This window comes from Montipora foliosa, chromosome 1 (assembly GCF_036669935.1).
Source record: "Montipora foliosa isolate CH-2021 chromosome 1, ASM3666993v2, whole genome shotgun sequence".
Lineage (NCBI taxonomy): Eukaryota > Metazoa > Cnidaria > Anthozoa > Scleractinia > Acroporidae > Montipora > Montipora foliosa.
Window position 1 is genome coordinate 26,316,074 of NC_090869.1, and position 27,596 is coordinate 26,343,669.

General features: G+C 38.7%; 1 protein-coding gene across 5 annotated transcripts in view; it reads left to right on the forward strand.

Moving 5' to 3' along the window:
• Positions 1 to 414: 414 nt before the first annotated feature.
• LOC137995236 (hepatocyte nuclear factor 4-gamma-like) overlaps positions 415 to 27,596 on the forward strand; it is a 44,328-nt gene continuing 17,146 nt past the window's right edge. Inside the window, exon 1 of one of the 5 annotated variants that reach the window (XM_068840828.1) lies at positions 415 to 3,678. The gene's annotated coding sequence lies outside the window, so the exon portion shown is untranslated. Of the gene's footprint in view, positions 3,679 to 19,423; positions 22,349 to 25,064; positions 25,622 to 25,890; positions 25,922 to 27,596 lie in introns of those variants that run through there. The other 4 variants (XM_068840816.1, XM_068840841.1, XM_068840823.1 and 1 more) reach the window with 4 other exon arrangements.

Here is a 27,596-nt window from a genome sequence, read left to right on the forward strand (position 1 = left end):
CCAAGATCCTCAAAATCAAGAAATGGAATGAACATAAGGCCATTAAGTTAGAAATTTCAACCTTGTTTCCTGGGTCTTTCTTCTCTGCCTCCCTTCAGAGAAGAGAGACCCCGGAAACGAGGTTGTCGAAATTTTGCTTAGTAATGTAACGTATCCATTTTAATTTTCAGCTTATTTATCCCTTAAATTAATTTGTCTATAGCCGTTTAGGTTAAATACGAGTCAAGTTTCACAAAAATAAGGCTCAGAATTCGTCTATGTCTGCAAAAGCTATCGTCCTTTTCCGCCTTTGAAATGAACTTGGAATAAAATTATCAATGATCACTAGACCTGTTTGCCTACTTTTCTATTTAAGTTTATTAAAGTTTAACTGTTGTTCCTACTTTTCCACTTGACTGTGTCAGCTGTCTTTGGGTCAAATTACAACATACGTCATTTTTGTCATTTTTGTCAAATTTGTCATTTTTGTCATGGTTCCTCTGTAACTGTAGAAGTATAAGCCCTATGGTTAGTTTATCATTTTAATAATGTGGTTTTTTGAAGTAGGTGTTTGAAGTAAAAAAACAACAACAACAGCAGTAGACTAGCAACCTTTAACTAAGGAAAAAGAAAACTCCCCTTACTCGTGCAAATTATAAAATGGTAGGTTGGTTGAAAGACGAAATTGAAAAGATAAATAAAAGATTAAAAAACCGAAAATACTGACTAACTATTAAAGAAATTAGATTAATTGAAACTCTACTATCAATGATGAACGTTACATCATTTTAAGATCGAGGAGAATCGCAAGTTCTCCTTGAAAACACACTCAGTTCATTTATTCTCTTTCATGAAGACCCATCGGCATTTCATACATTAAACACACTTTCACGAGCGGCTGTGACCAGCATACGCCCGACATCAGTACAAACAATACTCGAAACTTTTTGCTTCTCACAACTTTCAAGATCTAAGCTTACGCCAACAACAATCTCTTCGCCATCATATCATGACCATCTCTGACCACATATACCCACACCATTTTCAGTACTTTTTCCAATTATGCCTGTTGCATAATTAAAAAATTCATCATTCCCTTCGTCACCATTTGTTCCAAATACACTCAGATAAGCTTCTGCAGGTAATTTCCCGGTCCTTACGTTAGTCAGCGAAACATCGTCTAAACATTTTTCGCATAGCTTGTCCGAAAAATCGAGAAACGTTGTTCTAAATTTAGGAAGAAGTAACTTTGACAAAATGGAAACTTTGTTTCATTTATTGGATCAGTTGTACTCTTTGAAAATGGTTAAGAATCCGAAACAGCCATGAGAAAAAATGGCAGATCCTTCACATTTGACTCAGACAATTTGCGTGTCTTCTCGTATTTCTATTTGGGCAATCAGCACTCCCTCATTCATATCCCATACATCTGACCGGCCATTCACCCTTGAGAATGTTGATAAGACAATTTTGATCCTTCTAGTCTTTCCTGTTTTTATCCAAACAAAGCTAGAGCTAACTCGGTGGCTGTTGACGAAATTCCATCACCAAAATCTCTGCTCCGTACAATCGATGTACAAAGTCAGTATAGAATACGTACTCATCTAGCCCAAAAATGTATCTCAAGTATAAAACGGGAGCAAATGACTCCATACACTGGGAATATCAATGACAAGATACAAACGAAGAAAATAAACCTTTCGCAAGAGTGTGGATGTAAAAATTTTCGTGGTCAGCTATCGGATACTCTGACGTCAATGAAATGCTCAGTGAGTTCGTTCTCTCACGTTTCTGAAAGTCTACAGCACGCAACCGATTGCTAACCCACAGTCCAAGAGGGTTGCTTCTAAGTATCAAAGACAACGCTTTTCAGTTGCGAAATAGCAGCAGATCTTTCACTAGGCACCTCTTTTGATTGAAAAACTGCAACTCATGTTCTCAGTACACAGTCAGAATTGCCCCTCAACGACAAGCAACACTACACTAGCGATGATGGTCTGGATAAAATAGCAACGAAACAGTTGCGACGAAACGAGGTTTATGATCTCAGTTTTCTACTGACTTTGTCTGTAAAATAAATTTTGTCACAAATTTAATTCCACCTCCAGGAGTATCACAAAATGTTGGATACTCTTCAGGACTTTTTAGTGTATTCATCTCTGCTGAAAGAAATATAGACTCCCAGCTTGCTGCAGTGCCTTTTTAGTTAGTTTATCTCAACATACATAGATTATAGCATACTCACAAACTTACGATTTTTCAAAACCTCTCAACAGCACAAATATATTTAAACTCATAACTGACTCTATATGCAGCATATCGCAGTTGGGTGGCAATTGCTGCAATCGCGAATAATAAACTGATGATCTTCCGAGCAACATGGCTCAATAAGAAATAAGGCCAACTGATCATCATCCGAATGCTTTTAACGTTTATTCCTTCTTTTCACTTTTCCGCAACTGATTGGTAATAACAAATGGTTACAGGCTATACTCGACCCAAAAGAAAAGAAACCTCTTTAGTACCCCCCGTCCGCCAGTTTTCTGCAGCACAAACAGCAGGATTTCTCGTTGTTGAAACACATTGCACTAGGAAGATAGGAACGGCGATTCCATCTAATTATGATCATTGGAAACGTTTTCCTTGGTCAGTGCCCTGATGTTCACGACTCTGATTCCAAAAATGAAGGAAATAGCTTATTCTGTTTTACAAAAGTGCGACGCTTTCGTTTAAAAAGGCGGCTAAATAAGAGACTCAGTCAGCGACAAAATGTGGGAATGCCTGCATACAATCCAGTCCTGATCCTTGAAGCGTACATTTTCAAGCCACGAGGCAGACGTTTCCAGGGATAACTGGTCAAAGCATAATCGTTTTCGTACAGATAAACGTTTCCAGTAAACCTGAATCAGGCATTTCGACCCATTTATCATCTCAGTCGTTCATTGTTCCGAGACTGAATAGTGGCCAATCTCTGCGACATTATGGAATTCGTTTCAGTTAGAACATCATCCATAATATAATTTGCGACAAGCACGAGAATACCAGCATGTTTTACAGCAAGCTGCGATCTTGTAGTCTGTCCCCGTGCTCTGGTTTCAATGCCGAAAAACCCTTAAGTGTAAAAAGCTGAAACATACTGAACGTCGATCCTTACATGTTACTTGCGAAGTTTTCCAAGAATACCAGTATACTGTGTGTGTTGGAGATCTCGACTCGATCAGATCGGTTATCCACAACCTACATGATATATGGGAGCTGTTCTCTTTGACGCCCCAAAGTTTGAAAAAGTTATCTCTGAAACTTTGTGTACAAGATGATGCACTCTTCTGCGTTTAACGATCTGCCTGAATGTGTCGTTTTGAAAAAGGGTGTGCTGTGTGTTCTTGATGCTACAAAGGCCCTATTGCTAAATATGGAGAATGAGGCACACTAACGAAACACTCTTAGGGCATGCGGAAGACATGTGCAGCTCAAAGTACAACTACAACAATACCCTTTGACGCAAAACATTCACTCCCACGAGCTCTCACGATAAAAATGCACTTAGCACCATCATGTAGATCACCAACAATGTCTGAGGCGGAAATCGCGAAAGCAGGGGATATTTTTGGCCACGGACACTGAGCAACCTTTATGACGACTGGACAGAGTCTCCATCCCTGCTAAAGTTATGACGCCAAGTAGCTGCCATAGTTGTATGTAAGTACAATTGCCCAGCGTATAAAGTTAAGGTAAATGTGCAGTTTATCGGAGATGATATTAAAGACAACAGGGTAATTGAATAATGTAAATAAATGATATATCGTATCTAGCGGAGCAAACAGACTGAGATAGGCGCTGCTAACCTTTTCATCTTATTTCCGGGGAAGACTTTGTTGATTTTCCGGAAGACGTACTTAATAAAGAGGGTGTGTTTTTTTTTTTGCGAAATAAGTAAGTCGAGTCACCAAGACTGAGGCACGCATACTGATAACTTATTTGATGGTATTTTTATTTTAAGTTAGATCTTTTAAGAACAGGCGCAAGAAATCAAATTTGGGCGTGTTTTTATTTTTGACCTGTCAATATGGTCTTTGTAAATCGCACAATTTGAAAAAAAGACCAGCAAGTATTCGGTAACAAAACGTCCATAACTATTTCGTGTAGACGGACTTCACCGAGCAGTAGCGTTCTTCCTTTCGCAAAATAAGTCAACCATTGAAGTAGACTTTCAAGGTATTGAAAACTGAAACTTGTAAAACCGTTGAAGGATTCACTGTTAAAAAAAATTCGCCGAGAGACAGTAAACTGTAGAAGAACAAACAAAACTGGAAAAAGATATTTCCTTTTCTGGTGAAGAGTGCTGAAAACGATCCGCCATTGCGGATGACAGTGAGGTGACGCACACTGACACTAACCGCAAGATAACACGCAGGAGTGCTTGGATCGATGAATTATAACTTCAGCTAAAAGGAGAACACTTTCAATAAGAATGCCTTTAGATGATTTGTAAATCGATTACTTCATTGCTTTTTCAGTTGCAGAGGGCCTAATTCACTGTAAACACTTTTACTAATATTTAAATCAATTCTCTCTGAAAACGTCTTCTTCTTTTCAATTCGTACTTTCTTAACAAACTCGAAGAGGTGCCATCTTACGGAACCCTGTCTGCATATCCCAATTTACGGCTTTTTTTTTCGTGACAATTGAAGAAGGACAGACTCATTGATTTTGATTTCATCACTCAGTCAGTTTAGTCGCTTCCTAGATTTTATCTATTCACTCGTATTGTGTGCTCAATTTGTTTATAAAAGCAGGTTTCTAATTTAGCTATTTAAATTTTTTTATACACATGGCTTTTGTCAATATTACTTTTAAACATAATTATCGTTGTTGTCGTTGTTGTCCCAAATCTTTCATCTTACTAAACTAGTAGTTGAAATGCGTTCGAAAGTCGCTTTGGAAGCATAGGACCGAAGTTTGAGGATACTAGCATGTACTTGTGGTTTCAAAGGATGTATGCCGTGTAAGTATGTTCCATTGTGCTTACAATTATCATTGATGAGGAAGCGGCGAAAATAAAAACAACCACGCTCGGGTAAAATTTCCGAATAGGAAATGTTGCAAACTTTGCAAGAGCATTGACTGAAACTTCATTCAAAAATCTGCGGCCGCGATGAATCTTTGCCAGAGTGGTGTTACCTTGTTTTCTGTCCTAATTCCAGAGCTTCATTTTGTTTTCAAAGTTCGCTTGACTGATACTTTGATATTTTAACCTTCGAGACATTTTGTTCGCAGTACCGAAGATAATCCACTCGGCCCCTCGGTCATAGCCCTTATCAATAATTTATCCGATTTCGTTTAAACGAAATTTGAAGATGGCAGAAAAGGAATGAAAAACAATCAAATCAAATTAAGTGATACTTTCCACTTGAAGTGGAGAACACTTATCAAAGAATGGCTTTCATCTCAGATAACTCAGTTTGATGCTAGAATACAAAAACAAAGGACTATAGACGAACATTGAATACTTAAGTTTTTTTCTTGCTCAGGCCATCCCCTTTTTTTTCTCCGTTTAGCGTCGTCCGACCGACCCAAATTTTTGGCATTTTCAAAAAAAGGTAACGACACTTTTTAAAGCATTTTTATGTCGCATAGGAGTTTCGGTGGTTGATCCTTTTTCCCACGCTTTCTTAATTTTGCAACAACATTCACCAACTTTTCCGCCATATTGATTTTGGGTTCACGTCTTGTTGTTTTCCTGGCTCCAAAGCTATGATGCTGGGATACCAGGCCTCCGATTCGGAAGCTGCTTATTATTTTTTTTTTTTTTAGGTTTTTTTTTCAATCCGACCGACCGACCCAATATCAGGAAACGCATTCGACGCTAAACAAAAAAAAAAAGGGGGATGGCCTGACAGGAGATCGGGGTGACGAATGGTAAAATCCGAGACTCGCCTAGACGCCGAGACCCTCGTTTGAGAATCCGAGACCGAGACCACAAGACGCAAAATATTTTAAGCAAGATCCGATACAACGTAGATTTGATTTTAGTGGTGTACTATATTTCAGCTGGCCAAACCAGCCTACTTCAGGTACAATGAGAGTTTACATTGAATTGCTTCTACGTACATATATATATATATATAGTAAATGGATGTTGACGTAATACTGGAAAGAATGTGATAAAACATGGCAGTTACAACGATTTTGAATTCAAATACTAAGAGTAACGGGAAAATAACGGAAATCACTGTAAATAATAAATTGAAATCTAATACGTTTCTTCGCGGATATTAAGACCGTTGGGATCAATTGTCCTGCCTTTTGAAATTAAAAAAGCTTCCCTGGCCTTACGGATCGAGTCTCTGTTAGAAAATATTTTTTCAATAGAAATTAATAGCATGTCCTTAGAAAAGTTGTGGGGAGAAGAGAGGAAATGTTCTGCGACTGTAGTAGGTTTGGATTTGGTGTTGGCGTTATCTAAAGTGCGGCGGTATTCATTAAAACGGTCTTTTAAACGTCGTTTAGTTTCTTCTATGTACTGTACATGGCATCTGTTGCATTGAATCATGTAGATAAGGTTTTTAGTTTCGCAAGTTATGTGGGAATTAATGGAGCGCGTTTCGCCAGTAGAGAAGAATGTGTAGTTGGTTAGTCCATGGAAAATGTAAGGACAGGTAGTGGCGCAGTTTTTGCCACAGCGAAAAGAGCCGGAAGGAGGTGCGGAATTAGAGTGAGCTACATTAGGGGACAGTTTAGCTGACGCAAGACGCAAGACTTCATACCGAGATAAATGCAATATAAACGAGACTTTGAGACTCTTCGTAAAGGCTGTCGAGATTTCGATATCGGATGAAAAGTTTGCGAGTGCCAAGATTTTGGAGGTACCATTCGCCACGCCTAGGAGATCAAAGGACTGGCTGCATTTATGTACCAGCAGACTTAGTTCAGTTATCCTTGCGTAGCCTCGTGCTGTTGTTATGGAATGGCATACATTTATTGCAATAGTTCCACAGACAAAGCGAGTTTATTTGACAAACGAGAAATCAATATAATTACAAGAGACAAGCAAAAACTTTGTATTAGAAACAAGAACAGCATGAAACAACTCTTAAGCCGATGATACACGGTTCAACATTTGTTAATCAACAAATGTTGCAGCTCTTGTTCAACAAATGTTGAACAGTGTGTCGTGTCCGGCATGTTGAATGTTGAAATATGCCATTCACACGTTTAATGTTGTTGAACGACGTTGAACGAAAATAGAGACCAGCTCTATTCCGTTCAACACGTTTGTGCAACATTGTTCAACATTTGTTGAGTAACAAATGTTGCACATTTGTTGAGTAACAAATGTTGCAAGATGTTGAGCCGCGTACTACTTGTAGCGGTTTTGAGGAGCAAACGCTAAGAATACCAGTAAAAGGTAGTTGACTCACGCTAAGCCATGTTGGCCGATATTTATGCAAGGGTAAACCGAAAAAAAAAAAGAATGTAGCAAGGGCTTCAGGTACAGTTTCGAATACTAAGCAATTACGAGCGGTTTATAGTCACAAACGTGACAAGTGACAAGTTTTAGTGCAAGTCTAATCGTCACAGGTGTCCGTGAAAACAAAGACGACCTATTGTAGGCCTGGTTTTTAGGCTTTGGGATCTTAGCGGTCAACCCAGTCGTCACTTCATAATCGATATAGCACTCAGTTTATTTATAAAGCCCTACCATTTTCATTTAATTAATAATTAAAGAGTTGTAACTGAATTTTAAATCAACGTAAACACTTGACGATTCAAGTTTTCCTACGTGTTTTGCCGTAGATCTCAAATTCCACCAAACCGAGCAAAGCAGTAGCACACGTACCCAGGCTAGCCTGCTAGCAGGGAGAGCAGGCTTGGAGGCTAAGCACAGGCCAGTATCCAGAGCATCAATGCCAGAAAACTCACTGAACAGGGGCACCCGACGTCAATTTTCTGAAAATATCTGCTCGGAAGACGATTTGAGATCTAGAATTTACGGATCATCTGTTGCAAAACTTCTTGCTTGCCTGCCTCTCCAAGGATTTTCGAACATCTGAAAAATGGTATAATTGCCCATTTTAAACGGATTTTTACCTTAAAAAGGTCACCTAGAATTTTCGGGAGCCTTTTTTCTGGCTGAAATTTTCGAAAAGGTAAATTTTGATCCCTATAATTTTCGGATCTCTAGACTTTCAGATAGGAAATGAGAACAGATGAAACATTTTTAGGGGATAAAAGTATGCCTATATCTACCGTTTAAATACTAAAATACGTTTGACAAAGCTATGTTTGAGTAAACCAAAACACCGGAGAATCAAAAATCATTGGAATTACGAGCATCTGGAAGTGGTGTTATAATGTGACAAATTTTCAAAGGACGTCACTGACTACCCCGTATTAACTAACCTTCATTTCAACACGTTGACATTTGAAGCTTGCAACACGTGGATCCGTGTTTAGAAAGTAACATTCCGAATAAACAGAACAGCGTTTAAAAAACCCTATTGGCCGGAAAGCGTGGTTCCATTGAATCCAAGCTAAGCCTACGAAGGAGGAAAGTTTGGTGTACTAAACTTTTCGATTAAAGTGGCAGCGCGAAAGCTGGACCGGACTTTTGAGGTCTCTGGTTGTCCTTTCGCCCAGGCCATCGCCAACCACTGACTAGTTTTCCCAACCAGACATCTGTTTCATTCCTGTGAAGCGAGAAAAGCAAGCAAGCAGCAACAACCTTTCTGCTTATCGAAAGAAAAACATTTGCGAAACTCTTTTTGTGAAGCTTGTGGACTGATGGGGAGATGGCTTTGGTTAACAACAAAGTGGTGGGAATACTGTCAACCTGGCCTCATCCGCCAGTGTTGTTGATCATCATTGTTTGTATTTCGGCTGTAACTCGTATGTTTAGGTTCCTGCCGGTTTTACCAGTGTAAGTGGCCTGGCAACCGCACAATGTGGTATTGTATACTGTTGCTTCCTGTCTGCCCTTGGGGTAGTCGTTGTCTTTGATTAGTTACTAAGCGTCGTAAAGTCGTTATAGGCCTCTGGGCAAGGCGTTTGTTGTAAGCTGAGGTTGTAGTATGCGTGCGATACTTTCAGAAGTCTCTTTTATGTTCGCTGTGGTAACGGTTGAGGTGGTAGGACTGTTGTCGTTTTGTCTGGTGTATGTGTTGCGTTTGACGAAATCTGTGCTATAGTTGTTCTTCCCAAAAACGTTCTTTAATTAACCCTTTTTAAAGCCCTATATCCACACTGAAATTCTTCAAACCGTTCCTGTTCATTTTGTATAAACAAAGTGAGGAGAAAGTTGATGCCGGTTTGTCTTCCTTCGGAATTAAAGGGGGTAAGTACTTAGTTTCGTTTGCTAAACTGTCGTTTGAGTCACAAACTATTTGTGTTTGCCTCGTTAAGGTTCCTATAGTGGTCGCTTTGTGTGTCGTGGGATTGTAAGATGTTTGGTCCAATAGTCTGTCTTATATGTCAGAAGGGTAGTGTGTGCTTGTATTTTGTTAGAGGCTGTTCCTCTTTTTTTCTATATTTGAGGATTTACTCATACTAAAATCTCAAATGCTCATTTCTGTTTCAGGGTAGAGATGGTAAGTCGGAGATCCCCAGAACGAGACTATGGGTCGACTGGTATCATCGATCACTCGCCATCCTCACAACCAATCACGTTACTTGTTCCACTACCAATCACAACACAGATCAGAGCATCACTTCATTCACTTGAATTTCCGTCACTTGACTCCGGCTGAAGATAAATTCTAATTCCTCTTTGGTTGACGAAACGTCAGCCACTGCTCACTTTCCGGCACCTTGACAACCACACTCTATCGAGGTACGTAACTCCTGCATTCAAACCATTTTCTATTTCACCAATCATATCAAGAACATTTGTTGTAATGGTGCAAAAAAGGTAGGGGTCCTTATGGAGAGTCAAATTTGATACCGACACCGTCAGCTAGGTTAAGAATATATCGAGCCTGTATTCTTCCTAAAATCACATATAGTCATATAACATGGCATAACTTTCGATCGTCGGACAATTTCAAGAAAACTTAAACGATTGCAAGAGGGGCTATCCACTGTGAAAAAAGTAGTCCTTATGAAGTGCTTCTCAAAAGAGCAAATCTTCCAACGTTACGAAATCTCAGACTACAGGACAGTCCTAATTTCACACCTTTTTGGTGGAAACACGTATATACGAGTAATTATAAGTTACAACACCACTTCGTATGGCAAGCATAGCTTAAGGTAAATGGCAGGTCCTTTTATTTGGCCCAAGCTAAAGAAGTCATAAGTTAAGAGCATTGAAATGCCATGTAAGGCGGAATGTAAAAAACCCAGTGGAATGTAATATCAAACAAATGTAAGTAATATGTACAACTGTATCACAATCACAAACTCTTGGCTTCGCCTCGAGTTTGTAAGTGTGATACAGATCTGACGCAAATATTGTATATGACTTATTAAACGTCAGCATTTAAGTGCTAATATACACTAGGTATTTTTGGTGATTCACGACATTTTAACAGGGAAAACAGAAAGAAATGTTTATGTAAATGAAGAGAAATCTGTATCAGATATACATTGATTAATAAAGCATTTCTTTTCTTTTCCCATCATGAATTACCGATGTATTTTATAAGGATCGTTACTGTTGTTACGGGACATATTTGTAGACACAGCTTCAGCGTTTTAACTTCTTCATAGGTTATTCTGGCATGGAACTTCAGTACTCTGCCGTTTCAGGCAGCCAACTCTCTTTAGCTCTCTTTCAAACTACTAAAAACTGGCGTTAACATATGCTCCCGCTGAGCTATGATTGGCCAAAAATCTTGAAAAGTTACACAAACGTGATCCTAACACTCTCAGCAACCAAGGCGGAAAAGCTTGAGTTAATTAAATTGTTGGATAAATTGATGGCAACGGAAACCGAAGTTTCCGCGGTCCTTTACACTAACCCGCGCGGGCTAACCGCGGGAAAACTAACACTACAGATAATGACGTTAAGATGACTAACATGGTCGGTATTACAACTTTATAAGAAAGAGCCGCTGAGACGGTCCTCGTGTCTCCAACAACATCGGCGGAAATTCGGCTTTTGCCTAAGGATTTTTTTTGTGGGAAAGTTACTTAAATTAATTGAGATGGACGAGGGTGTTTACGACACTTAATTTGGTTTGCACGTTTCAATTTCTTATCTAAGTTCTTAAGCACGGTGCATTAGAATACTTTGCATACAATAAAACGATCATGAAAATATAGTTTAAAATATTATGAAATATGCTTCAACACTGTATTTGTGTAATAAGTAGTTCAACGATACTGGGAAGAATGGGACGGAATTTAGTTAGTTATCAATGAACTTATGGTGACAGAGACGGGATTGAGTTTAAGTAAAAAAAAAATATTTATTTAGCATTTTAGATAGGTGATAGGTGAACCCAGTTAGTTTCATTGTAAACTAGAACGGAAGACACGTAAATAGACCTCTTTGATAATGGCGGCCAAATTTAATATTCTTTTGTCTTGTCTACGACGAGCAAACTTCAAAAGAATAGTTGTTTCAAAATGAGGGAAGCAAGTCTAATTAACATAAATACTTAATTAAGCAATAGAGGACTTTTCCGTGTTTACATAGCCTCATCTAAACACGAGGGGGAGTTGGGAAAATTCGAGACAGTTACGCAAATCCTCGACGCAAACTCCCCGAGTCTCTATTATACAATATATCTGAAAAATACTTCGATAAATGAAGGAAAATGCTGGTTTTTTACTTCTTGATTGAAACAGATTTTCTTGATACACACTCATATTTTCTACCAGCCAATGGAAAAGCACGTCTGACAACACATAACCAATCAAAATTCGTGTGATGTCATAACCTGCGATCAGGCCCATTTTTAGCTTCGCCCATATGTTCTCTCGTGTCGTCGCTCGCTAAAATTGGGTTTTTTCTTTTCGATAACTCCACAGTACGTACCACGTGAAACAAAAATAGAGCTTGATCGCAGGTAAGTGATGTCAAAGCCGTGTTTACATACTCTCATCTAAACACAACTATTGACCAATGACAGTGCGCGTACTATCCTAATTAATGTAAAAGTGGTTGCCATTTATGAAGGTGTTCTATAAAGGTTATAATCATGTAAGACAAATCTGTGCAAAATCTCGATGTTCTTGACCTTGCTGACTTTTTACCATAATTTTTACCAGAATGCCTTGCGCAGCGACCAAAATGCATTGCTCCACAGAAATGTTTGTTAATCGAGTCTGTCGAGCCTTCAAGTGTGCTTTTATCAAGTCTGTCCATTTTGCGCCTGAGTAATGAAGTATTATTTTGGATATTTTAAGGCCGTGTTTTAAAGCTGTTCTTTTTGTTTAACTTGATGATTCAAAAGAAATGTCACAAAACAACCCACCCACCTGACGCACTGAAAATCTGCTTCGCCTCACCTCGTTGTCGAGGTAGCCTCCCAAGAATACCTTGCGCGCCTAGAAAGTTTTACCCGAGACCACAATGCACGCCTTGTTGTGATCAACTGAGATTATCTTAAGATATAACAACAAATCACCATACCTACGAAGGGACTCCGAGAATATCTCCTAGAGTTTAAAGACCCTGCCGGGCCAATAGACCTCTTTCATAATGACGGCCAAAGAAAATGTTCTTTGGTTTTAATGCTAATAATCCTTTCCAGCCTCGCTACGACCAGCAAATTCAAAAGAATTTTTGTTTCAAAATGAGGGCAGTAGGTGTAATTAACATACATACAAAATAATGTAAATGTAGTCGCCATTTATGAAAGTGGTCTATTATCTGCCAAAAAAAATTAATTGCCTTCAAAACATTTTCCCGGCATTTTCACTGTTTTAACCAATCTCGACCCCAGAGCTCTCCTCTTGACTGAGGGAGAGAAGAGCTCTTGGGATCCCTGAAGCAAAGTGTCTTCTCATTGGTTTTCGTGAAGAACAATCAAAAGCGTCTCTAATTGGTGCATTCATGTTAGCTCGAGGAGTGAGCAGGCGTCGTAAGGTTCAATTTATCTATCATAACGTTTTTCTGTCATATCCGTTACATTTGTTTTCTCTCTATAGCTTGTATTTTAATTTGTAACGGTAAAATAAATTGCTCCCTGAAGAAGTCAGGCCGTACCTGACGAAATATTGTATAGGAAAAAGATACTAGCCTCAGCAGTATAGCCAACCTTGCTCTATCATAAATATAAATCTGCTACTTAGATCCAGCAGGAATCGGCACCTTTGCTTCATCCAGTTGGCCCTTGCACACAAAATTGTTCAAGTTCGTCTAAAGGCCCCGGCAAACGACTTTAACATTAATTTGCTTCAACATCTGTTCGATCTTGTTGAACGACGTTGGCTGTTGGAGTGGGGCAAACCGTTTCAACATCAGTACCATTCAACATTTGATTGAACATCAGTCCAAGGCTGCAGCCGTGATTGTTACTATGGATACGGATATGGATACGTTATTTGGAGACCGATTAGTGCCCGGCAAGCGACTTCAACTTAATTTAACCTTCGCGAAAACAAAATACATGTTGAATGGTTGTTGAAGCAAAGTTTAAATGCTTTTAAACTCATTCAACATCGATTCAACTTCGTTTCAGCATGTTTCAACAAGGTTGCAAAGGTGGGTGGGTGGGGGGGGGGGGGGGGGGGGGTGTGCAAATAGTTTCAACATCGCTTCTCAACAAAATCGAATGGATGTTGAAGTAAGTGTTGAAGCTGTTTACCTGTGCCTTGAAGGAAAACAGTACCGCCAAGTTTTTTTTTTTTTGCCTCCAAAATCTAGCAGTACCCGTGCGAAAAATAGATAATACCGAAAACTTATGGACTAAAATCCATCATAGATCGAGACTTCTAGGCTATGGACGTCTGCTATAGACCTTTTCCATAATGGCGGCCCGATAAAATATTCTTTTGTTTTATAACTGATAAGCCTTTCTAGCCTCGCTGCAATGGGCAAAATTCAAAAGAATATGTTAACCAAAATGAGGCCAGTAGGTCTAATTAACATAAATACAATAGAATATCAAATCGGTCGCCATTGTTACCCATAGCGCCACCCTGTTAGGCCTGGTTTTCACTAGCGAGGCAAGCATAATCACAAGTAATAGACGCAAGCGCATTTACTTGTTGTTCATTAGTGTCTCAGTATTGTTCTGACAAAAGGCGCCAATGAACAACAAGCTACTGAGTTTGCGTATGCTTATGCTTGCGTCGCTTGTGAAAACCAGGCTTTAATGACCACTTTCAACGAAATTCATTTTGGATAGTTAGTTTTTTGGACAGGCAAACAGAAGATACAGTATCTAGAGTTTCGCAATGAAAGCACCGTTTGACTCATATTGTTTTATTGCCACTTCGTAATCTTGAATTCTTCGTTCTGTTACTCGCATATAAGCAACCGAGACATTATCCAGCAATTTCATATTCTTGGGCTAATTTGCACTTTCGTTAATGCTTTGTGTATGCATGTTTTGACCAACACCTTTCAATGAAGAGAAAATAAAAAACGCAACTGAAATTTTGCCTAACGCTTGATCTTTGTTCTTTTTCTATTATTTGCTTTTCTAATCGTTATTCCTTACCCCTCCCACCTAATTTTATTACTCTCGCCCCAATTTTCGCGCGGCCAGACTGGCTCTTTCGCCCTTCACTTTGCTTTGATATTCATTCCTCTTTTCTTCCCCTCCTCTATCATTTATCTCTTTCCTTCTTTTCTATTCTCATATTTGCTTCCTATCTCAGTTCCTGAATCTGGCGGATTTGCTCCAAGTTTTCGTGATTCAGAGAGTTTTGCTAAACTGATGCAGAAATAGGCCTGTGAAATACAACAAGAGCTCTTAACGATTCCCGAAAACTGAAAGGGAAAAAGGAATGCTGTAGATACTATGAAAAAAGTCCCTTTTTTATTGATGAATAGTAAACTGGTCTACTGAATATTGTGGCTATTTTCAGAATTACATACAATTGTCCCGTCATGGAGATGATTGCAGTTAGTAAACAACAGTTTGCGATGATCCGCCTGGCTTTCACTTCCTCCAAACTTGGATTTCATTTCGGGCCTCCTCGCAACTTCTAATTTTGCCTAAATGATCTACCTGACTTTCATTTCATGTATCCAGCAGTTAAAATATCTATATACTCTAAAATCACTTGTCCCCTCCTTAGTAAGAAAGGAGAGTGCGAAGCGGTAAATTAAGGGAGTATCAGCCGAACATAACAAGAATGGCGTGCAGAGGACAGTGGCGCAGAAACATAACACAGAGTTACTGAGGTTGGGGAAGATTTGCGTAGCTGGCTCACTTTCTGAAGAGCGGCTGGTTATCCAGACTGAAATTCGTTGGGGATGCAGATGAATTTAGTTACCGCTCGCTATCTTTAATATGATACATAAAGAAAAAGACGAATTGAATGGGATCACTCAGTGGAGAAAAGGGGTTAATGTTTGCTTCTTGCGTGATATATGAGCGCATATGACTGAAGATCGGAAAAAGTGGTCCCTATTCGTTTAAAAAGCAAGCAATCTGAACTTTGTTACTGAAATAATTAATTTTCATTTGGATTTAATTGTGAACGCCATCACCGCACTAGAATGTGAACTTTGGTTGAATATGATTCAAGTTACAAAATGAAACAAACAAACTGACCTTTATCACTAAAACTGAAACAGTTTCTTTATCTGGACTGTAAACTTTAAACTCAGTGTATTGTTTATGGAAGTCGTTATTTTATTCCACTCGATCTAAGACGTTCTACTTCAAAGGAGACTTCACATAATGTGTCCAAAGTCCAGACTCCCTACTTTGATCAATTTAGTGTCGATTTTAATCTGAAAGCAATGTGTCTTTCAAAATAGTCACAGAATAAAGTCCCTGCGTATTTAACAAGTTTAAAGTACAACGTACTTATGTAATATGTTACGAAATAATTCATCGAAAGTTAAGCATGCAATTAATAGAAGAAAAATGTAGGAGTGACTCTAACAAGGCTTATTTTTACAAGCGACGCAAGCGTACGCACATTAAAAGCATAAATTTTCTTCTCAATGAGCAAAATCGCTGTTGGGTTTGCGTTGTGCTGCTTGTGCCTTATATTCTTGCGTCGCTTGGCTTGAGGAAAAAAATTACCATTTACCTTAATATTTGGTAACCTTTAATTTTATCGAACGTCAAAGAGTCAGTCACAGAACAGTTTATGTCGCTTTTAAAAGTTTTTTTTCGTAAGAGATGGATGCAAAACCTAGTTCGAATATAAAATGTAGAATACCCGGCCACTATCGTGTTCTTTCAGCGGCATTCTCTGTAAACACGGCACGTGACAATATTCGTAATCCATATGCAAATAGCCCATGAGGCCTTAAAGCTACTAGCCTTACGATAACAATGATACATTAATATTCGAATCCCGCAAACGGGAATCCATTGATGCAATTATATGACAAGATTTGATTAATTAAATGATTTTACATGTAAATCGGTCATTCGGGTGCTTTGTCATTTCCAACCGAGGTTTCCATTTTTTGGAATGCTTGGAATGTCAATGTTGTTGATCGGCCACCCAAGCAAAGGACCATTGGTGGTTCTCAACATTTCAACGCTGTCACTTAGAATTACACCATACAATGTCGAAAAAACTCAAACAAAAGCATTTAACACTTAACCTGGGTCACAGCTAATTGCTGAAATGTAAGTCAAGTATTTTCAAATTGATGTAATCTAATTTTCTCTTCTGCCGTCCTCAGCGAACAATAGAGCATTCCCTCATCATTTCATTACCATGGTTCGAGACCACATTCCAGCGCCATTATAACCAAGAGGGAGGGTCTAAAAAGTCACTTCGTGTACACTTTATTTGTAGAACCTTCGTACTACAGAGAGTTATTTCACACTTATGTACGTCATTCAGCAAATTGATCTAAAGTGGCGTCCAAGACAGGGTGGCGCGTGACTGCGTCTTTCACTATTGACAAGAAGACTACTTTTCTTATCTGCTTAAATCGCAGACAAAGCCTCATTCTTCAGGTTAAAATATCATTTGTGAAGATGATTGATTGGAAAAGGTGAACCAAAGAGCCAGTTTATGGTTGAACAATCTGAAATTAGAGATTAAAGGCGCTGTTACACTGCAATGTTCTCGTGCCACTTTTCTCGCAATGTTTTGTAAGAGCGCCTGCATATAACAATACCCGGCATTCATAGGCAAATACGTGACCTGGTGTTGTAGTGTGTATCGAATATCGATATACCGATAATGTGATATAACAATACTTTCCCGTTCGAAATATGACAAGAACTCACATTTTAGATACGAAAAACCTTAAATAACAATGACCACAACCAGGTTTTCTGAGCCCGCGAGACTGAGCACCCCTAGCAAACCATTGTTTTCACGAAAACCACTGGTCAGCAACCTAGTTCTAGTCATTGCTATTATTAGATGCCTCCTTTTTTATGTGCCACGTGACCGGCATATTGAACAGGGATTCACGTGGAATTGCTTAAGTTTTATGAATGAGCAAGGGTGTCAGTTGAAATTTGTGCAGCAGGCGAGCGGTAAATGTGGAAAAGAGATACGAGTGTAGCATCGAGTAGTAGTAATTATTAAAAAGGAACTTGTCAAGAGCAATTTAATGAACTTAAAGGTTAAAGATATCAACTAAAAAGTAAAGGAAAGTAAAGTAACCGTATTTAACGTCGATAACTCGTAACAGTAATTCAACTGACAAACCTGAGGTCGACGGTGCGCTCATTTTACTCCCCCCTCTCCATCAGTGCTCCGTTTTACGGGTATTTAAAGCTACTTAGCTACATGGAAAGGAAAGAAGTCGAAACAAGGATGCGAGATCCGGGAATCGAACTCAGGACCTCTTGCACCAAGGCCGCGCACTAACCGACTGTGCCATCATTGCTCCATCATTGCACCCTCATTGGTCATGCAACTCATATTTTTACCGTACAGCCGCAGCGTCAGCCGTAAGGATATCATTTATTTTTGTTAATACCAAGATTACTGACGATAATTCGGAAAGCATTTTCCCATGCAATCAGGAAGTGCCAAGAGATTCGCTAAAAGGCTTAGCTTTTAAACTACTCGGTATTATTATTTAAAGTGGAGCGAGCATATTGATTACATATCGAAAAAAGCCTCGAAGCGCCTGTATTCTCTAAGGATTCTTAAGAAAGTTAATGTTAATAGAGATGGAATCCTCAAAGTTTACCTGACAACAATAAGACCTATATTAGAATACGGCGTGCAAGTCTGGGAAGATATTCCTGAATATCTTTCAAATAAGCTGGAATTAATTCAAAAAAGGGCTCTACATATTATCTATCCATGCCACAGTTATTTAGATGCCCTTAATATTACCAACCTCAGCAGCCTGAAAGAAAGACGAACTCAGCTCTGTTGTAAATGTATTCGGAAGATGTCTCAAAATGATAACCCCATTAACTTCCTCATAGCGAAAACAGCAACTAGTGGACATAGTTACAACCTGCAGTCCGGCTACAACAATAGAAATATTGTTTATGGTGATAGGAGTTGTTGCCGGACCCAGCCTTCAGGTTCCTTTATCTCATTCAATAGTAAATATATAGATATGTAAATAGTTAATAAGATTTTTGTTGTTTTTATAGTAGTAGTAGTAGTAGTAGTAGTAGTAGTAGTAGTAGTAGTTTTAATTAATTAATTATTTATTTATTTATTGTAAATTTTTAACCCTTTAATTCAGTTAATTCTGCAATGTGGCAAATAAACGGTATATTATTATTACTATAATATCATGGGTGACAAATTACTCCTTAATTTAGGCGCGAAATTTCAGCGCTAATTTATAATTTCACGTGTGAAATTACAAAATTGCCATGGTAACATCTCTTGTATCTCGGTCAGAGCCAAGATGGCGTCTAGATTTAAGACAGTGACCATTGAAGAAGTTACGAAATTAAAAGAAGCGGCAGAAAATTTAAATACGTGAAAGAGCACAATTAACTGGGTGAGAGTTTTTGAGAAGTGGTGTGATGAAAATAGCCTTGAGAAAAACCTGGAGATGATTCTTCCCGAGCAGTTGGATAAAGTACTCGAGCGATTTTACAATTACGGTTGTGAGCGTAATTTATCACCCACGACATTAAAAGGTAATCAAATGGTTTTTTCTTGAAATTAGGAAATAATTTCACTTGCGTTTTGTCAAAATTCTGATAATTTCCCTCGCCAAAAGTCTCGGGAAATTATCAGAATTTTGACAGAACGCAAGTGAAATAATTTCCTAATTTCACTCGTCGCCATTTGATTACACATACTTATTATTATTATTATTATTATTATTATTATTATTATTATTATTATTATTTAATAAGTATTTATACAAGTAGAATCTAAAAAAAGGAAAATGGAAAAATAGCCCTCTTTTTCAGACTTCGTGAGACTTTATTCCACAGGACAAATCGGCCTTGCTATTTTTGATTCCCTACTATTTGTACTACTAGTTCGTTTTCCCGCAATCATGCAAAAACTCTTTTTAAAAAAAACCTACTTCATAATCTTGATTGGATCATGGGTAATCAGGGCTTTCGCCTTCATAAACCTAACATTCACAACTGAGTTGATTTAGACTCGATATATATCCTCAGAAGTTCCTATATATTGCCATGTTTTCTCCATAAATTTTCTGTAATTTTGAGCCTTTGGAAATTACAGGAAATCGGGTAGAAACTTTGTTTAATAAATTTAATTCCTACAATAGCTATTCTATCCAACTTCACTCACCGTACTTTTAAGCACATATCTTTTGTTTCGTAAGATAAAAGCACCCAAAACTGCCTATCGATCATGAATACTTTTTATCGTTTTGAACTACCATACAAACCTTTAAGTAATGATCCGTGTAAGGTGGATAGCAATTTCCTTTGTTATGCGGCAACGGGGCTTTCCCCACATAGGAATGTTATCATTTTTACACAGAGAATGCATAAACCTACAGGAAAGCCGTTAACGCAATAAAATTCATTTACAGCCCACTTTGAAAGGGTGTTTTTTTGTGTTAAAAGATTTTGACCAATCACAAGAGTTGAAAACAAAAGCCAAGAAACGTTTACAATTTTACATGTTCCCCACATACGATTTCTGTGGAATTCATTTAAACTGAGACCAGATGAAAGATGGAAGATGGTTGGAAAGTAAGGATGAATATAATACTGCTTTTATGAAGTTTTGGTAACTTTTGCTGTTTAAGCCAATCAGAAGTAAGTACAGACAATAGAAAAGTTATCACCTTTTAGCATTCCAATATTGAATTCCAACATGTTCGCTGCCGTTGTTGCTATCGTTCTTATCTGGACCGTTTCTTAAATTTCCCGCTCTGTGCTGCCCTGGTTACCCATGATGCACTCAAGAGCGTGAACAGACGGATACATGCAAACTGAAATACGCAAATACAGACCCAGATGTAAATTAAGGCTAAACTGACAGCCACAGGTTCACTTTTTTCCAAAGTACACAACCTGTTCACGTTATAGCTAGCAAAACGAACAAGGATGTCTTTTACTCTGCTCCACTGTTACTATTTAAAGGTTTATTGATACATATCAACATTCGAAAACCATTGGAAGCTTTCTGACAGGCAAGTACCGCTTATTTTGTTGTCTGGTAGTGCACGGAGATTATTTATATCAGATTATATAAACACCTCGAGGTACAATCAACATTTCTAACAAAACACCGAACACCGCGAAATAAACTGCTGCTCTATAATGCGTTCCATAACTCACTGGTCACACTTAGAATACATGCGGCCATAGCAAAATGTTTTTAAATTCATCAATGCTGAGCTGGTAGCAATGCCTCGCAACAAAATAGGTTGCAGAGGATGCTTAAATCTAAACGACCTAGTCAAACCATGCAATTAAAATTTCACTGATCGACGATTCATAACGAAAGACACCTGAAGTTACCGACGGAAACTCTGACGTTTGACAAACACTATATTGACCAATACTGTTAAAACCGGTACAAATGCAAAAAAATTATGAGCATATGTTTAATACCTTCCTTAATCCTTAATCCTCTGATTTACAGACAATCTTGACACGGAGCCGCAATTTGTGCAATGTTTTGTTTGTGACTAATTCCGGTGGGCCCTACACAATGTCTTACTACTTTGTGACTCCTCAAAGTATATGCGATAGCTTTCTATCTAGATAGATCCCTGTGGCGAGGCGTTGTATCTGCAGTCTCGAGGGCAGTCGAATGATGATGAGCTTTCCATCCACTCTGGGGGCGCAGTTTGGGATGCCTTACCGAAATTCACCCGGCGCCGACGAGCCTGTTACTTGGTCAGCAACTCAATTTAAATATTGACCAGTAGCGTCGGAGATTGTAAAGAGCTGAAGTTGGATTTCCTTAAAAGTGTATACTCCTCTGTTTTGCTATAAAATAACGCAGCAGTGAAGAAATTACCGTTGGATTTTCTTGGCCCTTATGTAATCCACCGAACAATACATTGATTTAGCCGGCTGAATGAACCTTTGTTGCTGGAACAGTTTGTAAATAGTCGAAGAACGAAACTGAATGATAAAGCTTCCTCCATGATCATTTTGTAAATGTAAACGAGTGTTTTCCTTTCGTTGCTGTTGTTTGCTTTTGTTGCTGTCGTTTGCATATGTCGCTGGCGTCTATTGGTGAAAAGGGGCAAAGATAAGCGTCGAAACATGCGGAAAACATGTGTTTGCAAGCTAAAAGCTCAAAGTGCAGACATCTCAATTGCTTTTCAGCTGCACAGCATTCTAAAAAATAGATATGGTAATAAGATGAACCATCCTTTTTTGCTGTGAAATGTTGAAACCGAAATGTTGTGGCGTTGAAGTGCTACGTCGGCAAGGCAGCTGATCATCTCATTTTTCCAAGTCCTTCGACATTCTCTCTAAAACAGAAGTGATCGACGTCACATAAGTAATGCGATTGTGTGTGACTGGTGCAAACTGTTTGCCTACGTTTGCCGAGAAGACTTTTCACTCTGTAGGTCCTCAAAAACAGTCCTATCTGTCAAAGATTATCGTGCGTCGCTTGGAAAAGGAGGAATGCAACTCAGTAGCTACAAACTTGTACGGATATCTTTGAGTTAGCTGAGCAAACGAGTCTTGCCTCCCGGGAACCTCCAAAATTCTCGTGCAATACACACAGAAGCAGAGAATGTTTTGAGCTTTATGGTCAAGTGCCTCTTGCCTCGTCTACCAGACTGTTGAAAACAATCTTGCCTGCATGGGATATGCGATCATTAATGTAAACAGGAGCTCGGCGGGTTGAATTGATTCCAACAGCAGCGGCAATCCCTCCTTGCCTTAAATCGGTGAGTTCAAATGAAGCTAAATGATGCAGTCAGAGATAATCTGTCGATGTTTTCCACGAACTTCCCTCGAAATACGTGACAAATAATCATTGAAAGGAAAAATAATATTTAATAAAATAGCAGTTAAGGCATTAACAACCATGGTTATTTTAACATTACCTCGCACAGCAAGAATATCGATTCAAGGAATAGTTTCCTCAGAATTATCACCTATATATCAGTGATATGGAGAGAACAATATTTTTCATACATGACAAATAATGGTATGGTGGAAATTTCAATAGCAAATTGCGTCAAATCATGTTACTTTGATGGGCAATTGGCATTTGATTTTGCTGCTTAAATCGTAGGAAGCAATGCGCAATTGCTCGCAATCAGATTGAGGATCGTTCTTCCCTTGGGAATCGGAGCTTTCAAGGAACCTCTCTCGAATCTCATTTATAAAACAGTGATCTTATTCTACATACCACCGAATACTGAGTAGCCACCGGATTTAAAAACAAAATGGTTGACAGGTTGCTGTCAAATTGCAATACTCCACTAGTGTTGTTAAAGTGGACAGTTCTTAAGTGCATTGTTTGCAATAAGAGGTTTCTTCCTGTACAATGAAACTTTGCGTGCCTGAAGGATAAAATTAGCTTAGCAGTGGGATATAGTACGTGAACATTTCATCAATTATTCCATTCTAATTGACAAATATTTCCCCAACTGATAAAGATAAAACTGATGGCAGTGATGATGATGAAGAATTATAGTCATATAGGAAAAGGCTTTCATCCATTTTTCAGGCCATTCAACCGGTGGTTTCTAAACTATCGTAGCCGCTAGTATAGCTTTCTAAATTCCTCCCGTTTTGTAATTTATAAGCATACTCACCAGGCTGAAAAATAACAAAACTTAGACTCTTCCAGATGGATTCTAACTGACGCCCAAAGAAAGATAAGATTTTGGTTCCATGATGTGTTGTTCATGAGACCCGATCAGGTGAGCCGACTTTCATAGATCTGTTTGAATCAAGGTCTCGGGTACCTAGCCGGGTTAAATTGGTGATACTCATTTTACCTTAGGTGAACATGCACTCTATCTAATCTAAATCAACAATCAACCCCCAAACACGTATAAATCGTCCAGTGTTGTCTTACGCATCTCAACACATCCGCTTATTATGCTTCTTATCATCTTATTGGCCGGTTTCTGTATTCATACGCGTATCCATTCAGTCTCAACAGTACAACATAGCAAGGGAACAAAGAACTGTACAATGCACTGACTTACCGGTACTCGAACGGCGGACCCTCCAGGTCTAATCCTGTGTCTTCACCACTACACTACAACAGCCAACATTTGGAACATGCTCAACCCAACAGAGTTCTTTTTATTATTTACTTTCGTATAATAAGTCGTTCTTGATTATCTATGCATGGTATAATAACCAAAACTAATCCTAACGTGACCCTAATTTTTCTTCAGGCTTCATTTAGGCTCCAAAAAAGGTTTCTTCAAGTCACTTCGGAGTGCATATTCTACCTAGGTAAAATGAGGATCACCGATTTATTAAACCGCTTTGGTAAAAACGGCGGATTCAACCTGAGAACGGATTGTACCGGCAACATCTATTCATAGGTTCTGTGCATGAAGACACATCAGTAGAAGCTGAAAAAGCTGTTTCTTGGCATCTCCACATTGTCAATTGCCTTGTAACTGCAATAAGTCTGAACAAATCAATACAATCAAGTTTATCATTTCTTAGTCATAATTGATATCTTGACAAATCGGATATAATGGATGCAATTTTTTAGATAAAGGCTTCTAATTTTGTGGATACATTTAAGATTGTAACTTAACTAATGCGACACAAATTAGGTCTTCGACAACTCAAACGGATATATGCGGACAGATATGTAAACGAACCAAAAACGGCAATCCTAAATGATTATCTGCTTTCGTGGGCTGTCGGCGTTGGGCGCAACATACCACAGAACGCGTGACTTCAGTGCAGCTTCGTCCTTGATTTTGATAGTCAAGAACTGATAATGCTGCATTTAACCGACATGGCAAGACTAAGAAACAATAAGTAAATACTTTATAGTCTTTTCATGTTGATCTTGAGCTTGGTATTTTTTGGCTATCGCTTTAAGAATACTCATCTCGATGTTTAAACGCGGGATATCATGGCTGGCAGCAAGGTCAAGGCAAGGATAAATTAGTGACATTCCTCTTCGAAAACTATTTTTTCACTTTGATTTTTTACCTAGTTTGTTTCACAGAAAAGTAAACCATGCGAAGGCATGAAAACTGTGCAAAGTTGGTGTATGCTCCGAATTTAGCCATCGCACAATCCGACATTCAACAGAAAGATACCAAAAGTATTTGTGCTGGGAGGTTCATGGCACGTAGCCAAACAAAATCTAAGCCATCTTTATCAAAACTTACACTCAACATTAATATGGTCACCCCAAAACGCAGACTGCAGACTGTGCAGACCAGGGGTAAAATATGGCGTTACCCTCACTATTATTGAGAGCTATCCGTAAACAGGCTAACCTGAATGTTATTTAGGCCTAATTCAGGCTAACTGAATTTTCATTTTACAGACGGTCCTCACAGTCTGCAGTCTGCGTTTTTCAGTGTCCCACATTAATACAAGATCTTGCATTAATATTCTCGGTTCCTGTATCCTTGTGATTTTTTTAAACAAAATACCAACAAGTTTCGGGTCACAACGAGGAACAAAATGAAACAAGGTGAATCTGATCTTTAATTCAGTTTTGGTTGATCCCATTACACTTCCGCTCTGAGGCGTTGCCGCGGCCGGGGAGAAACAGCTTCCTCTCTTTGATCCAGTGCTTTGTGCCTGTTGGCGTTGACCAATGACGATAGATTCAACACCATATGCTTTCCATCTTTTCCTGGGTCGCCCACGGACTCTGCCTCGTGATCGCCGTGGAGTTGAAAGCTCATCGGTGAGGCTGGTTGGATTTTAAGGATTCTTGTTAAATGGCCAAGCCACTTTATCTTCTGTTTATCAATATGCACTCGGAAGTGTATGTATGTCACGCCCTGGCAACCATAATCGGGATGTCTTCAAACCCTACTCTGGTTCGGTGGGTCTTGTTAAGGGCTTTTTAAAGGCAATTCCACAAGTAATGATCTTACTTTTGTTATATTTGGTTGTGGCTCATGAATGGCACAAAGTTGATCACTTGACGAGATGTCTTCAACTAAATTTCTCTGTTCAATCCGTTCCATCCTCTGTGGAACCGTCTCACCGAGGTATTTGAATTCGTTAACTAGTACTTGTTTCAAGTGCTTGCCAACAATTTCTATCTGGCTTTTTTACTTGATCAGCTTTCGAAAACCTCCATTCGTTTAACTGGATATCTTTTGAGGCCTGTTATACGCACAAACCGGGCATTAAACTTGACTGACACGGCAAACCGCAAGTTTCGTAAAATGATGATTAAAGCCCCGAGACGCGAGTAACACGTGTCCACAAAATTAAAAAGCTCAAAGTACAAATTTATTGTCTTAATCCCGAGAGTTTTTCAATTCCATCTTCGCTGTTGAGACCCGGTAAGCTTAATCTAAAATTAAGTAATTGATTAAGCAGTTAAATCAAAAATTTTCGGTGCGAGGAAGTAAGTGCATTGTCGGTGGGTCTGTTCATATTTGTATCGTTTTTTATTGTTAAGTACGAACACTATTTGTTTGTGGTTACGTAACTATCCTAACTGACTGATGAATGCAGCCTGGATGGTCTGACTCACTGAATGTTTGCGTATCACTCAGTATTAGGGAAAACGAGCTGAGATGACAAACAGCCCTCCATGATTTGCTTTGCTATTCGTGTAAGGCTTCGGAAAGGAAATATCTATCTTTGATCCGCTTGTACTCCAGTCGTCCTTGCATCTACCATAGGACGCGGTTTGTGAAATGGTGATTGCTTATTAATTTTAATGCGATATTCGAAAACAGCGAGTAATCATAGTTCTTGGAATGGTAATTAAACTAATAGAGATTACGGTTACATAGACGAGATTTCTTCACAGGAATATCTCGCAGGGATTTCTTCGGCGATACTCTATTGCATCAACGCAAAATTTCGTTCATTTGCAATAATCTGATCTTACATGCTTCTGAAAATTATCATTATTATTATTATTATTGGTTTTAAATTTCGCAAATTCTCAGTTTATAAATTGAGCGCCCTATTGTTGCATATGAACAGCTCTTTCGTTTGGTGAACCAATCCTGCTGATTAGGGACTGATTTTCTGGCTAATATATGCAAAGTCGCGTAATCTTATTGAGACAATCAGTTACGCATGTAACAAAATCAACAATGTAGTAAAATCATTTGCTATGTAGATTTGCCGCTGAAGAAATTTGAACAGTTTCCTCTCCCTGTATATTCGCCCTTTCTCTCAATACCGTCAATTTTGGTGACGGAACCAGGCAGACCGGCTCTTAGGCAGACCGGCTCACTGAAGGCATTAGTTAATTAATGCAGTTTGCAACGACAGTGATGTGTTTTTCAGTGAACAGTTACCTTAGGCAATCAGCCGCAAACAGCTGCAATATCGTTGTCAAAAGCTGGTTTATGAGTTTTAAGACTCACAATAGGTCTTCCGAGCTGAGATTACATAACTAAAGCATTGCTTGCTCCTTAACCAGCAAGGATAAAATAATACGAGATAAAAAAGGTAGTACGTAAGAACCTTTTTGTAAGAACGTTGCGAGGCTGAGATTACCTAAAATTTTAAGAACGTATTAAGAACATTCCTCAAGCTGAGAGTCGATTAAGCAATGTTTAAAAGACGAGCAGCAGACGTGTTTTGTACGCGTAGCCGAGGGTTTTTAGACCCGATAAAACACGTGCTGCGAATTTTTTGAACGGCTTCAAAAACATTCCATAAAAGGCGTGTCCCTCTGGACTCAGAACAATGGCTCCAATTGCAATTGTGAGATGAAAATATTAGCATACCAGAAAAACAAGCTATGCTTTAGTTGAGTGTTTTATCAGGATGTAAAACTCATACACGTGACGTTTTATCGGTGTTTTGATAGGCTGTTAGGCTCATGAATTTCTATTGAGTGTTTGAAGAAATTTTTTATTTTGCTCATTTGTACTTTAAATAAAAGCACGAAATAAAGGTAAATAAATGTAAATTAACCCAAATACTTAAGGGCATATTTTGTATAACATAATCGGGAATGATTTTCTCAATGCATGACACACATCTCAGTTT